This window comes from Pinus tabuliformis, chromosome 7, assembly GCF_031772625.1.
Source record: "Pinus tabuliformis cultivar Carrire ecotype Pingquan chromosome 7, CPIR1, whole genome shotgun sequence".
Classification (NCBI taxonomy): domain Eukaryota; kingdom Viridiplantae; phylum Streptophyta; class Pinopsida; order Pinales; family Pinaceae; genus Pinus; species Pinus tabuliformis.
Genome location: NC_142293.1, coordinates 929,847,836 through 929,863,079, shown reverse-complemented (window position 1 = coordinate 929,863,079; position 15,244 = coordinate 929,847,836).

Here is a 15,244-nt window from a genome sequence, read left to right as displayed (position 1 = left end):
CCACATTGGGTTTCCACCTTATATCATGGTGTTCATGTGTGTGCCTTATGCGTGATGATCTGTTCTGTTATACTGCACCTGTTTACTGTTAATATGGTTAATAATGTTCTGATGCATTTACTGAAGATAAGCTAACTGAATCATAAGATTACTGCATATACACTAGTTGCCCTTAACGAAGTCGTGTATATACGCTGATATCCTTAACTGAAGCTGCGTGTATGAATCTGGGTATGAGATTGAAAAGTTTTATCTGATCTGATAATACTGATTCACCCCCCCCTCTCAGTATTATTTCCAACAAGTTATGAAATCCAAACAACCATTTACATATGAATTCTAAACATGAATATCATTAACATAAAGAAGATTCATTTCGGGAACCAAGACATGTGTTTCTTTTATTATAGACAAATAAAGTACATAAAAAGGAAAATTTTCACTTGAGTCACCTTCAGCAGGCTCCAAGCAAAGCTTCCTTCCGGATCTGTTCCAGCCTCAAGCCTCTAACAAACTCCTTCCATGACTCTCTCCATGATGTCATAAATGGTGGATGAACATCAACACACAAGGAAACAAAAGTTTCCTGTACAAAATGGGGGAAGTGCAGAAGGCACAAGGGACTTCAGACTTGGTCAAGGGAAAACTCTCAGCATAATAACCTTTCTCTCTCCTCTCTCCCCCCTTAGGCCTTCCCTTTTAGGTGTTTTTATGCCATCTCGAAAGTAGTTTTTTAGTTAGGAGTTGGTTGGGAACAGTTGGGCCACAGGCACTAACAGGTGATCAACAGGTAAAACCCACGATATCCGCCCGAAAATAAGGAGTTTTATATTTTTTTAAGTGTTTTAATACATACATGTGGGTTGTGTTACACTAAAAAATGTCACCATGACTATTTGCAGTTAGTATGGCTCCATCCACTGTCATACTATCCTCCCTGGCAAGTCTCATGCCTCTGCTTTCCATGCCAAACTTCAAGAAAGAGAGAAAAGTCATTTAAAAGTCAATTATCTCTGGTACGCAGTTTCTCTTAGCCTTACCTGCGGGTACGCAACCCAAGTTCACAAAACCTGCGTACTTGTACGCTCTGTATGTAAAGGGATGGGTGCGTACTCCTGTAAAGGTCAAAAGGCGCAAGTTTCACTCCAAAAAAGTTACTTGTGGTCATTTCTAGAGTCTTCTAGAAGTATGTTTGACATGTATGAAGCGCCTCCAGATGGTTCATGTACCCCTACCAAAGAGGAACTTATCCCATCAATAGGGGAGCTATCCCATCCAAAGAGGGACTTATCCCATTGATGGTGGACCTGAATAACTTCCTCTAGAGCACTATAAATACAGGCATTGGGCCAAAGGGAGGGGAGGTTGAAAGCTGAACATTCCTAAGGGTAGATGCTGCTGGAATTAGGACTTCCTTGTAGAAGCTTGTGAGGAGAGATTACCATCTTTACTTGTTTCCATTGGGAGGTGGGTGAGATGATCAGAGTAAGGGAGAACACTTGTGGACCCTGGGAGGAGCTTGCACAACACCAAGGCTCAGGTTGTAATGGTTCCTTTTGTTACCTTTTAATACAAATTAGTCCATTCTTCTCAACAATTTGTTATTAATGAGTTGTTTCATATACTCCTTGGTCTATATGTTAAATATGTTTTATTTTATGTGATATTCAGGTGCTATTTAATCGTTTGATTGTTGGTGAATGCAGGTTTCGAAGGGAAGGAGGAGCTCATCCGGATCAACGAAGCTGGACTACTACAACAACATTGGATTTCAGGTAGGATCTAAACACTTGATTTCTCATATTGTAAAAGCATATTTAGGGAAGGATTTCTCTTATTTGTCTTGTTTGTCATTAGAGAGTCTTAGGATTTCTAGGAAGGTCGGTTGTGTCCGCACTAACGACTCTTTCTGCGTGACAAAATGGCGACTCCGCTGGGGAATCCATGAATGTGTTTGAGTTCTTTTTGGTTTGATATTTTGGTATGAGAAAACTTGCTTGTTTTCTGATTTTTGGTTGTCTAGTTGTGTATTTGGGTGGGTTAGCTTAGAGTCAATTTAGTTTTTTATTTTTCTTAGCTTTGCCAGCAGTACGCAGTCTCTGGGTTTAACACAGTGCGTACTTGTACGCACTGCGTCTTTGTGCACAGTGCGTACCTGCGCCTGTGTGAACAGATGACCTGCGTACCCCTGTCAATTTTGAGAAAATTTCAATTTTTTCTTTTTGCTCTTTTAGATTTTGCTTTTACTTTGTTTTTACTGCCCAGATCCATCAGTTTACTGTCAAAGATCTTCACCTGAACTTGTCCCGTTAGTGTCGAGGGTTTTGGTGGAATTCATAGGGATTTTGCCTTAGGGTTTGATTTTTAACTGGTCCTGTAGTGACTTTGGCGTTAGAGGTTGTCAAACTTTGGATCTCCCTGGTTTTGATCAGTCCTCTTAGGAGTCGGGCCTGTCATAGAAGTCACCCTAGTGAGAGACCTACCTTTGTGTCTTCTCTTTGCGAATCTCGAAAAGTTTGTTTGTTAAAGCCTTGAATTCCATTCTTGAGAAAAAAGAACAAAAAGATTTCGATTTCGTTTTTTGGTTAGTTTATGATTATGCATGAACTAATCCTTAGTTGCATTTTGACTAAGTAAAACATCCGGGAATCATCCTTGTAGGCTTTTGTCCTCATTATTTTTACTTTTAGGTAAATTTGCTTTTGATTTGCTTTTGAATGAATTTGATTTGATTGCCTTAGATTTGTTAAATTCGATTTGATAAAATAGTTTTATATGCTTTATTAACATAGAAAAAACACAAAAATTCTTTTGGAAAAAGTTTGCTTTGGTAGCATTTGTAGATTTTGGAAGAAAAAGGAAATTTCGTAGAGTAATTAGTGGTCATGAGTTGTGTGTTTTGAAAAGATAAAGATAATTGTTTCTTTGATTGTCTTTACTAAGAAAGTTGTTTTCTATAAAATTTGCATTTTCCAACTCTCTTAGTTAGGAGATTCATTGAAAAGGAAAAGTAGTGTAAATCATCTTAGGTGCATCTTTGTAGTGGTTGCGAGTCGAGTCTACACACCACCAGTTTCATCTCCATCACCTTTTGTCTTTAAGAAAAACCATAAAATTAACGCTTAAAGTAAAATCAACGTAGTAACTTTTATTTACTAGGGCTCTGAAACACCAATTTATATCAGGCTAGTGTCTTGGAGTAGGAGAGTAATTAACTCTCCAAGACAACAAAACCAAACAAGTAGCTTATCTTGTGATAGAATAAATCCAATTGTCTCATTTGTACTCTGGGAAAGCTCCTCTTAAAGGAGAAGCACGAGCTCGTGTCCGAACCAGTGAGGGGATCAATCCCCCCTCGTTGGGAACGATGCCAGACACGCACGTATTACAAACGGTAAACCTCGGATTAACCATTGTCGAGGAGCCAGGGGTCACTTGTCGATAAACCTTGGATTATTGTCAAGGAATCAGCAAGGGGATTGAGCTTGATACTCTGCCCTTGCGTGCTGTCGGAGTGTAGACCGTTCCCCCAGGTGCATTTGTTGCGGTTGGTAACCTTAGTGACCATTATCTTTAGGATTCTACCGAGGTGATGGTGGAGGGAAGATCCCACTGTACCTGGAACAGACGTCGGCTAGACTCACTTGGATTTTCCGGGGGGTTCACTTCACTCGAGACGGTTAAAGTGGAGGAACTTGTGCCGGTCTATTCATTAAGCAGGTTGTCGGGGTAACTGTTCCACCCACCACTTCTGTACTGAATCCAGCGATGTTGGGTTTCATCTCCAACTAGCGTTTTCGGTCTGGAAGGCTACTGTTTGTGTTTGGTTTGACGCCCTAGATTCTTTAGGCGTATGATTCAAATTTGTTTGGTTCTTTAGAGACTTTAGGTGGTTTGTTTTGAGATTTTACTTTGTTTGCGTGTGCAGTAGTTAAAAGTTTTTAACTGTGGCGGAATTACCGAGACAGTCCCGTAGACTTCGGGGAAAGTCTCCTGAGGTTGTTTCTGTGGCCGAATTGTTGAGAAGATCCCGTAGACTTCGGGGTGAATCTCCTCAAGAGGTCCCAAGTCATTACGAAGCTTTAAAGGTCCTTGTAACTCCTCCTAGCGGCAGTAGAGTAGGTTCACCAGAAGAAGGAGAGTCTTCGTTGGTAGTCCATCAAGATTACCAAAGTCTAGAGACAGGTTATAATCCTGAAGCAGTTGAAGTTTCTGAGCTTGCTAGTAGTTTTTCATCTACTAGTGATATAGGCGAAGAACCTGAAATATCTGAACCTTTTACTCCAACTTCTAGTGTACCAGATTCACCTAGGGTAGAAAGAGTCATCACCGAAAATCTTCCTACTGGTTTGATAGCTATTGAAGAACTTGCTCCAGAGGAAGAATTAGGCGTATCTACCCTTGAAGATCAACCTACTATTGATCTCAGGGAGCGTGAATCTATCTTTTACAGTCCTCCTAGAAGTACTACTTGGTACCTTTTGTTAACCAATTATTTAGACAACTCAGGGGTAGGTTTTTCTCCACCTCGTACTCCTTTTCCACCTGGAGGTATTTATACTCCTGTAAATATGTCTGGTCAGTCGTCCGTGTTTACTCAATCTCCTGAATCTTTCTTGCACGGCGGTCCTTCTGTTCCCACCGGGTATCAATCACTTTCTGGTACCTTTGCGGGGGCATCTCCTCAACCCATTGATCATGGGTTATTAGCTGGAAACAATAGTAACAAACCGTTGGGTGTAGGGGACATTTACATGATGTCAGGTTCAGTTCCCGTTTCTCAACCTCAAGGTGGTCAATTACCGCCTGGGGGGCAGCCTCAATTAACGCCTGGGGGGTAACCTCAAGGTACACAAATTGTGTCTCGGGGGCAGCTTCAAGGTCAGTATGTACCCGTGGTACAATACATGCCTCAAGGTCAAACCCAGCCTCAATATGTACCCCATGGTCAACCTCAGTATCAATATTTACCTCAAGGGTATCAACCCCAAGGGTATCAACCTCGAGGGTATCAACCTCAAGGTCAAGGTCAACCCCAGTATCAGTATTTACCCCAAGGTTATCAACCTCAAGGTCAATACTCAAGTCAAGGTTATCAACCACCTCAAGGTCAGTCATATGTTCAAGGTATGGGAACTATGCCTTTCAGTTATCAATCCTATCCTCAATTCGGTTATGGATCTCAGTATCCTCAACCTGTTACGGGTCAATACCCCAGAATGATAGTGTGGGATCCATCACAAGGTCAAAAGGTGTTGCAGCCAAGTATACAGTTGGTACCTCAAATTGGACAACCCGTAGTTTCTGGTCCACCCCAGCAACCGCAACTTGTCCAGTCAAGTGTTCAAACTTCTGTAACTTCAGTAGTTACTCAGCCGCCAATTTCACATAGTACTCCATCTCAAACGGCTGCTGCAACTACCACAACATCTACCACACTTACTTCTGGAGTATCGACAGCTCCGATTTCTACTGTCTCTGCAACCACTCCTCAGACATCTTTACCGTTGTTCGGATCTACGATTCAAACCACGGTCCAGATGCCTGCAGGGCAGCTTGGTTTAAGTACTGTTGTAACAACTCAACCTCAATTTACTCACCAACAGTACCAGGGACAGTACCAATTCGGTCCTGCTGTCCAACAACCGGTTTACCAGTATCAACCGTATCCTGGGTACACTTATCAACAACCTCAACAACCCCAGTACGGTCCGGTTAATCCTGGTTTTCTAGGAGGATATAATATCCCTAATGCGATTCCTGTTCCAAGTTATCCTGGATATCCTCCTCCTGGGACTGGTCTTGTGACCCAGAGTTTTAGAGATCCTAATCGGCAGTTACCGTTTATCGCAACTTTGGATTTACCAGACCTGACGCGCCTAACGAATGATCCAATTCAATATCTTCCGTTCTGGCCGCCAATGCCAAATAAGTTGCCCAGTGATATACCCAAGTTCGAAGGTAAGTCTGGAGAGGATCCGTCCAATCACGTGATGAATTACCACCTCTGGTGTGCTTCAAATTCTATCTCGGATGATTCGATCTGCTTACGTCTTTTCCAGCGTACGCTCATTGGTCTCGCGGCCAAGTGGTACATTGAGTTACCACGGGCCTCTTTTTACAATTTTAGCCAATTAGCTACCTCGTTCCTAACTCATTTTCAGTTGCCGGTTAGATACGATAACGGCACGGAGCTATTAACTTCATTAAAATAGTCGACCTCCACTTATATTTCTGATCATATTCATGAATGGAGACGTCGAAGACGTTTAGTGAAAGTTTTTATCCCGGACCAAATCTTAGCTGAATGGTTTGTAAAATCATTATTACCGAAGATTACTGAAGATGTAGCTAAGGCCGGAGTAGTTACTGAGGAGCAAGTCATTGCTCAAGCCCAATACCTTGACTTAGTTTACACTCAGTCGGGTACGTTGCACGAGAAGATCCCAGATCTTCCTAAGTCGAATCAAATTGCTGCTGCTCCTTCGGGGTCTCATGCTGCTGATGGCATGATTGGTACGGTGAATACTAAAAGTAAGAAGAAATCCTCAAAGAATTCTTCTCCAATAATCACCTTACCGGACTCCCCGACAGGAGAATCTTCTCCCGAAATTACTGCCGATATTCATGCTGTAGAGTCATCTACGGCTAAATCAAAAAATGGTGGTAAGAAGAAAGGCAAGAAGAAGGATAAAGCAGACAAGGCTCCAAAGGAGAAAAAAGAGAAGTCGGAATCTAACGACAAAAAGCGCAAACCTCGCTATCCTTGTTTAATTTGTGAAGAAGATCATTTCACAAGAGATTTCCCTCATCGAGCAGAGGTTGTGAAAATCGTTAAGGGTTCCCCAACTCCTGCTGTTTTGAAAGATCCATTTCCGAAGTAGGAGAGTAAAATGATAGGTTCTTCCTCGAGTGCCAGTGAAGAGCCCATATTGATGATGTCTCATGTACGGACGACTCGATCACAAGATTATGGTAGTAAGAATCCTGTTGATGGCAAAGAAGCAAATCTTCTCATTCTAATCCATCAACCTCAGCTCCCGGTTCCGATCCACTACAGATCGAGAAACCTAACCCGGACTTGATAATTAAACCGCCCGCCAAGGGTATACTTCGAAAGTCTGCTTTCAATCCACATGCGAGAGCAGCTCAGAATTATAACATTGTTGAGGATTTAGCTGTTTCACCCTCAGCAATGTCGGCTTTGGAAGTGCTGCAATCATGCCCAGCACAATGAAAATTACTCTTGTCGGCTATAGGAGCTGTTGATATTCAGGACCCGAACCTGATAATCTTTGATCTAGAAAATAGTACACCGCGTCTCCCTCATCAAATGGCTTTCCAGATTCCAGTGATAGTCAAAAACAGGCCTATTCATCAGACTGTAATTGATGAAGGAGCTTCTACGTGTATTATGTCGATTCAGTGTTGGAGATCGCTTGGTTCTCCTTCACTGAACCAATCCCCGACAATCCTTAAGGCCTTTGATGGCCGTGGGTTCCATCCGTTTGGCATTCTACAGGATTTGCCTATAGGGGTTGAAGGAAAAACCGTTAGTCTAGATGTGGAGGTGGTTGATGCCCCTCTAGACTACAACCTTCTTTTGGGTCGCAGTTGGTCTTACGCTATGACAGCGGTTGTGTCATCAGTCTTCAGAGTTATAAAGTTCCCACATAATGGTAAGATCGTGACAATAGACCAGCTTGCTTACTTTTCATCCGACCCAGCCTCTTCAGAGAGTATCCAGCATGTCGGTAAAACGACTATCCCTTACAGGGATGTTGGTGTAGGATTGGTTAAAGATTCTGGTTTACTGGGAACTTTTCCCTTTCCTTTCATCAATGCAGACCCTTCATTCGCATCCATTCATATGATTACTTCAGACGCTATTATTTACGATGATCCTTGGATTGTCCCATCTGAATCTGAAATAGACTCCTTCGGTAATGCAATGCCTTTGAGTCCATATGAAATTGCTTATGAAGTCGTGCAGCCTTTCTCCGACTCCAGTTCAACCCAATTTGACAAAATGAATGTGGTCCGTGAGGAATCACTTTTCAAATCAACCTCAGAACGGATAACGTTTCCTGAAGTCGTGTCATCTGACGAACAACTTTGCGAAATCCTAAGTGTAGACAATCTACCATGGGAAGATCTTCATCATAGATCTTCGTTTTTACCTGAGGGTGATGACTTTGAAAATGATTTTTCATCAATTTTTACAGCTGAATATGTCAAGGACGCTCAGAATCCCATGAAACGTCCTGATTCAGAGTTGAATTTGGGAAACATTTCCCAAACTATTGCCATCGACATTTCAGTCAAAACCGGAGTTATTGAAAACATTCATATAGGTGCCTCGTGTACAGATAACGAAATTCAAACATACAAGGTCCTATTTCAAGAATTCCGCGACGTGTTTGCCTGGTCCTATGAGGAAATTCCAGGAATTGATCCCTCCATTGTTGTTCATGAAATCAAGACCTGCCCGGACGCTAAACCCGTTCGGCAACATCTGCATCAGATACACCCTAGGAAAGCGGCTGCGATTAAAGCAGAAGTCGAGAAGCTGTTGAAAGCAGGTTTCATTTATCCGATCCCGTTAACAGATTGGGTATCGAATATTGTTCCGGTTAACAAGAAACAAGGAACAATAAGAATATGTATCGACTATAGGGATATAAATCGTGCTTGTCCAAAAGACAACTATCCTACACCCTATATCGATCAAATAATTGATGATTGTGCCGGCAGTGAAATATTTTCCTTTATGGACGGTTTTTCCGGTTACAACCAAATCAATATTCTACCTGCCGATCAACCAAAAACGGCTTTCATTTGTCCTTGGGGGACGTTTTCTTATTGCAAATTACCTTTCGGACTTAAGAATGCCGGAGCCACTTTCCAACGGGCAATGTCTTACGCGTTTCACGACATCAAGCACATTGTGCAACCGTATCTCGATGATTTGCCTGCTCATTATTTACATCGAGCTGATCACCTTGTCCATTTACGCGCTATTTTTATGAGGTGTCAGCATTATCGAATTCGTTTGAACCTACACAAATGTGTCTTCTGCATAGAAGTGGGACGATTGCTAGGATTTGTCGTTTCAAAAGCCGGTATCCGCATCGATCCCTCGAAGGTCGAAGCTATCATCAAATTGCCTCCTCCTTCGAGTTTGTGCCAACTCCAAAGTTTGCAAGGGAAAGCAAACTTTTTACGTCGATTCATTCCTAACTACGCCGAGGTTACAAAGGGTTTCACCCGGTTGTTGAAACAAAACGCTCAATTTTCTTGGGATGAGATAGCTCAGAAATCTTTTGATGCACTTAAGCACGCGTTGACCCATGCACCGTTGCTGCATCCTCCCAACTACAACCAGGATTACTTTTTGTACCTCGTCGCCTCCCACTCCACCATTGGAATGGTCTTAGTTCAGGAAGATGAATTCGGAATGGAACATGTAATATATTATCTTAGTAGGACGTTAAATCCCACTGAGCTAAAATATTTGCATGTGGAGAAATGGCCCTGGCAGCTATGCAGGCTGCCCAGTGTTTTCGTCATTACATTATTCTCCGTAAAACTACAGTGATTTTGGATTGCAACCCTATGATCTATATTTTGACAAAACAATTGCTAGGGGGCAAGTACTCCAAATGGATTGTTATCCTGCAGGAGTTCGATTTGGAATTCGAGAAGTCCAAGTCTAAGAAATCCTTAGTTTTTGCGGAATTGATGTGTGACTTCCCGCGTGCTGACACGAAGATTGTGGCAAAGGAACCATTGCAGACGAATCTCTGTTTCTTATCAGCACTTTAGATCCGTGGTATGGGGATATAATCTTCTATCTCCAAACCCAATCCTTTCGGCCTGAAGCTTCAAATTCGGAACGCCGGAAAATTCGATTCCAGTCCCAACAATACAGAATTATCGGAGATACTCTTTATCGTCGTGGGGCGGACTTGGTTTTTCGTCGTTGCTTAACTCATGAAGAGGCAGAAAGGGTTTTGAATGACTGTCATTCTGGAGCATGTGGCGGCCATATGTTTGGGTATGCCACAGCTCAGAAGGTGTTGCGTGCTAGCTATTTCTGGCCGTCCATGTTTAAAGATTGTATCATTGCGATCCGAAAATGCCACAACTGCCAAGTGTTTGATCGCAAGATGCGCGCACCACCTGCTCCTCTCCACCCTATAATTGCCATTGGTCCTTTTGCTAAATGGGGTATCGATTTTATTACTTGTAACCCTCACTCGGCCGGGGGGCATGCGTATATCATCCTTGCGGTTGATTATTTTATTAAATGGGCCGAGGCGATGCCTACATTCGAGGCAAGCGGCAAAACATCAACGATTTTCATATTCAATCATATTATTGCTAGGTTTGGTGTCCCACAAGCGATAATCACTGACCATGGGCGCCATTTTCGAAACATTATGATGACAGAACTTACAAGCCAGCTTGGTTTACGCCATGATAGTTCTACTCCTTATTATCCCCAAGCAAACGGTTTGGTTGAATCTATCAACAAAGTTCTAGTTATCATGATCCGACGAATCATTGGTATTCATCGGTCGAATTGGCATAACATGTTATTCTCAGCGCTTTGGGCGTATCGAACCTCAGTAAAAACGTCAACAGGGTTCACTCCTTTCCAACTAGTTTATGGTTTGGAAGCAGTGTTGCCCATTGAATGCGAAATCCCATCACTTCAAATGGCTATCGAATTACTCCCAGCTACTTCTAAAGAGGAAAAGCATCTGTTATACTTGGCTAAATTAGATGAGAATCGACGTGACGCTGCTTTGGCAATCGAGACTCACGCAAAAAGGATGAAAGCTCAGTATGACCGTAACGTGACCCCTCGTAATTTTTCGGAAGGAGACCTAGTGCTATTATATGATCAAGCTAACAATAAATTAGGTGCTGGAAAATTCGTTCCCATGTGGCATGGGCCCTACATTGTCAAGCGGAAGCTGGCAAAAGGGGCCTATGAGCTGGTAGATTTTGATGGGGACTCTTTGGGTAAACCCAGAAATGGACTTTACCTAAAGAGGTATTATGCTTAAATGGTGGGTATGGAGATTTAGTTAGTCCTAGTTAGGTTATTTTTCTTTTTAACTAGTATGTTTGCTTAGTTTAGGCTGTGTGCTTAGTTTAAAGAGTGTGTTTTTGTCGTTATTCTGGCTTATCTTGGTTTTACTCTTGATATTGCAAATGTCGACGCCTCTCCAAACGTACATTGGATTTGCTGATGGTGCTTGTCGTAGTACATGGAATATCTCTTCCGCAGCTTGGGTTATCTATTCGCCCTCTGACGAGTTAGTTTCTATGCATGGGGTGAGCCTCGGTCAAACAACAAACAACATTGCAGAATACAGTGCAATGATTGAATTATTATCTGAATCTATTTCATTTGGGATTCGGAGTTTGATAGTGAGGTTAGATTCCAAACTCGTTGTATTACAGCTTAATAGAGTCTATGCCATTAGAAATCCAGTGTTATTAAGATTGTTTTTGAGGGTGCGTCTCTTGGAACATGAATTTGATTACATTGAATATCAGCATATTCCAAGGTCTTTAAATACATTAGCAGATGCAATGGCGTCTCGAATGTTAAATAGACATTTGTAACAATCATAAATGTAAATTTATAAACATTTCATCACACATGTTTAACAAAATAAGCCGGTAATAATGATATATATAGATAGGAGTGTGTCAAAAATATACATCGTCTTCGATCATAGGTTGAAAAACACCTTATGATCGGCAAAAATGATAAGTACAAAAAACCAAAAATGTCATATGTGTCTACAAAAGCGACTAGCCAATCACTGGTGGTGCTCTCTATATGAGACCACTGCCCGCGCTACCCTACACAGGAACCTCCTGAAAGGTCCTGGGACTGCGACCACGTAGCGCTGAAGTCGGATAAGAATGTCATCTATAGTGGTCTCTGGTATATCCACCGTCAGACGCTCTAGATCCTGTTCCAGCTCGACTAAGGTCCCTGTGGCCGCATCCTGTGGGGCTGGTGCTGGTACAGCTGGTACTCTCCTCTCAAAAGCCCGGAGGTTGGCCGGACGCCGTGGACCTACATCTGCATTTTGAAAATTTGTGCTGTCAGTTTTGAGGCGATATATAAAAAACAAAAAAAAATACATAATTTAAAAACTTGTGAAAAATGAAATACCTCTGTCGTCCCATTGTTCTCCCTGTGGAAGAACCATGTCCGGATCATTGCGAAAATTCATTCCGGCATACGGAAAATCCTGAATCGCAAAGACCTGGCCCTCTAGCCAATGAAAGTAACCATCAGGAAATCGAACAACTGCTGCTACCTCGTTAGGATGTCGGGCCATTACCGCAACCCATCTCGTCAACTTAGGCTCCCGAGGAGCCCCAACTGGAACTGTAAGATGCTGGGGGATCAGCATTGGAACTCTCTCTAGGGAAAAGCTCACAACTAAAGGCCCATATCCAAAGGTCTTCAGTTGTCCTCTCTTTGCCCTGGTTAGTTGGCCCTTCATATTGGCCAACACAGCATTGCACCAGTTGAAAATGGTGCCTTGGAAGCAATCTATAGCCATCCGCATTTGGGATCCAGTGGCTATGTGCAAAGCGGCAGCACCGCAAAGTCTGGTAACTGTAAAGGCAATTACCATGAGTTCAGGTCGGGATATATATTTGATTTCTATCCCCTTCTCCTGGTTTTGATTGTTGCACCACTCTAGCCGGAGACTAGCAAGGGATTGGCCACCCGGCCTAGTCCCGAATAGAGAGAGTTGCTCGCCCCTGTTAGGCAAGCTAGTGAGAAAGTATATGTCGGAGGACTCTATCTCGAGCTGGTTTTCTCCGATATAAAAACATTGATCCTGAATATTCCACCTTTCAACCAGCCACTCTAAGAATGGCACCTGGGCCCTCATGCCAGGTATAGCCCAGCATTTATAGAGACCGCATGCCTTTAACGCATCAATAGAAGGTTGATGACCTATTGCGGCCAAATCAACGTCTTCGTGCTCTCTTTCACGCCAATCCAGCATGGTGAGTGACCTACACACCAAGAAACAATAGTTAGAATTCATTAAATAATATTTGGTTGGTTGAAATTGGAGTTTGGGGTTTCAAAATGCGTGTTTCACGGGGTACGCACCCCGCGTTCAGAACAAAGAGCGGCGATACGCAGCTGGTCTGAAGGCGGGCTGCGTACCCCGACCTTTTTCCTATATACGAAAAAGTCGGGGTACGCAGGTTGCCCATAGGGCACTTGCGTACCCCGAGAAACATATTTTAAAACCCTAAACCCCCTAAAAAATCAAATTAAAACTTGAAATGAAATTCTAAACGGATGAAATTGAAGAGGGGGATGTTGTGAAATACCTGAAAGAGATGGCGCTCGATTCTGACGGTCGGATTCTCCGCAAAGTCCACAGAAAGTTTTCTTGTCAAAAGCCCTTTTCTCAACCTCAGCAGTAAAATCGTAAAAATGACATGGTAAAAGGTCTTTTTATAGGTTTTTTGGATGAATGAATGCTAAGTTTGTTTATTTTTCACCATGAAAGGACGTTTTTCAATGATTTTTACCCATCTTAAACAGGTATGAGTAATGTGTCGTTTTTGTGCAGGACAAAAGGAATTTAGAATAAAATCATCATTTTTCATGAACCAAAACATCAGAGTCATCTTTTAAGCTCTTTTCTGACTCCTAAAACATGAAAAGATTGCCGAGCGTTTCTTTTACACGTTAAAACGAAACTAAAAGATGGTCCCCTTATAGCTCTTTTCTGACCGTAAAAACAGGAAAAGATTGCCGGGTTTTTGTCGTTTCAAACTCGATACGGAAATAAAACGACGTGTCCTTGATCGCTTTTTACTTTTCAGGTCAGAGACACTAATCATGAAAGTACTCCTTGGTCGCGACATCAAGCGGTTCTCTCAGGTATTATTTTATACTTTTTCGGGCTTGGGAGACACAAATTTACGAAAAAGTTCACCGTGGAGTCTTCTTTAGTTTTTTCAGACTCTCTAAAAATGAAAAACTCCGAGTTTCTCCTACACTGGACTCGTTAAAATTTCATAGTAAAGGACCTGTTCGATTACAAACAGGAATGGACCACTCCTTCTTAGGGTCCGAATCTAAACTAAGTTGGACCCTTCCGAAGGATGAGCTTATAATCAAGCATATGTTATCCTCCTCAAGCTTGTAAAAAATAAAGAGGTACTTGCCAGAAATGGTGGGGGAAAAGAGAGAAGAATGAACCAATTTGTCATCCTTTGTTACAGAAGAACCTTATCACTGCTCTTGAACACGACACTTTCCGGTCACCTGGGTTGGGAAATCCTTTGCCTTAAAAGTTGATCAAGCTACTTTGAAAGTCTTCAACCGTTTCGGGTATTAACTTTGGGTCAATCATCACCAAACCATCTGTCGTGTCGTTATGTGTTCAAGAGGTCTCTGCAAATAAACCATTCATATGCAAAATACTTGTCATCCATTTGACCATCCTTGAGTCAGTCCTTACAGCAACATTTCTTCAACTTGAACAATGATTTCGTGTTGTGGGCTTGCCTGCAACGGGTCACTTTCTATCAACATCAGCGCATTATCTGGAAAGATGACTTAGAAATCGACAGTACCTTGAAGTCTGCATGCATCAATGGCAGATTTCTCGCATTTGACGACAGTTTACATCATTGACTTTCGATCAGAGGATTCCGTGACATGTTCGACATCAACTCATTCATTCACATTTCATGGATTGTACTGGGTACTTTGAGAACCATTGACATCACTAGTGGTCTCTCTCACACTTGTTAATGGTTTACATCATTGACTGGTAATCAAGTGGTTTCTACCATGCTCGACATCAACTCATTTATTCGCATGGATAGAATCGTACCAATTCGGGAGGTAGAAATGAAGACCCTGGATCTAGTTTCCACTATCCAGGCTGCAAGGAGTTTTGTATTCATTATACAGTATACTAATCATAAACAGATGGCTGCGTCCATACTGTGTCTACAAAAGTCTATGATTGTGATGTACTGCGAAATCATTCTTGTATCAGAGCAGTAGTTAGATTGTTAGTTAAAGTTTTCAATCTGAGTATGGGAATGCCTACCTCAGCGATGATATCATCTTATATATGTATTTTTTGTTGAATATTTGCAGGTTCTGACCGGGTCCTCCACAAGATACTCCTTGAAATGACAAAGTACTTCACCCTTCCTA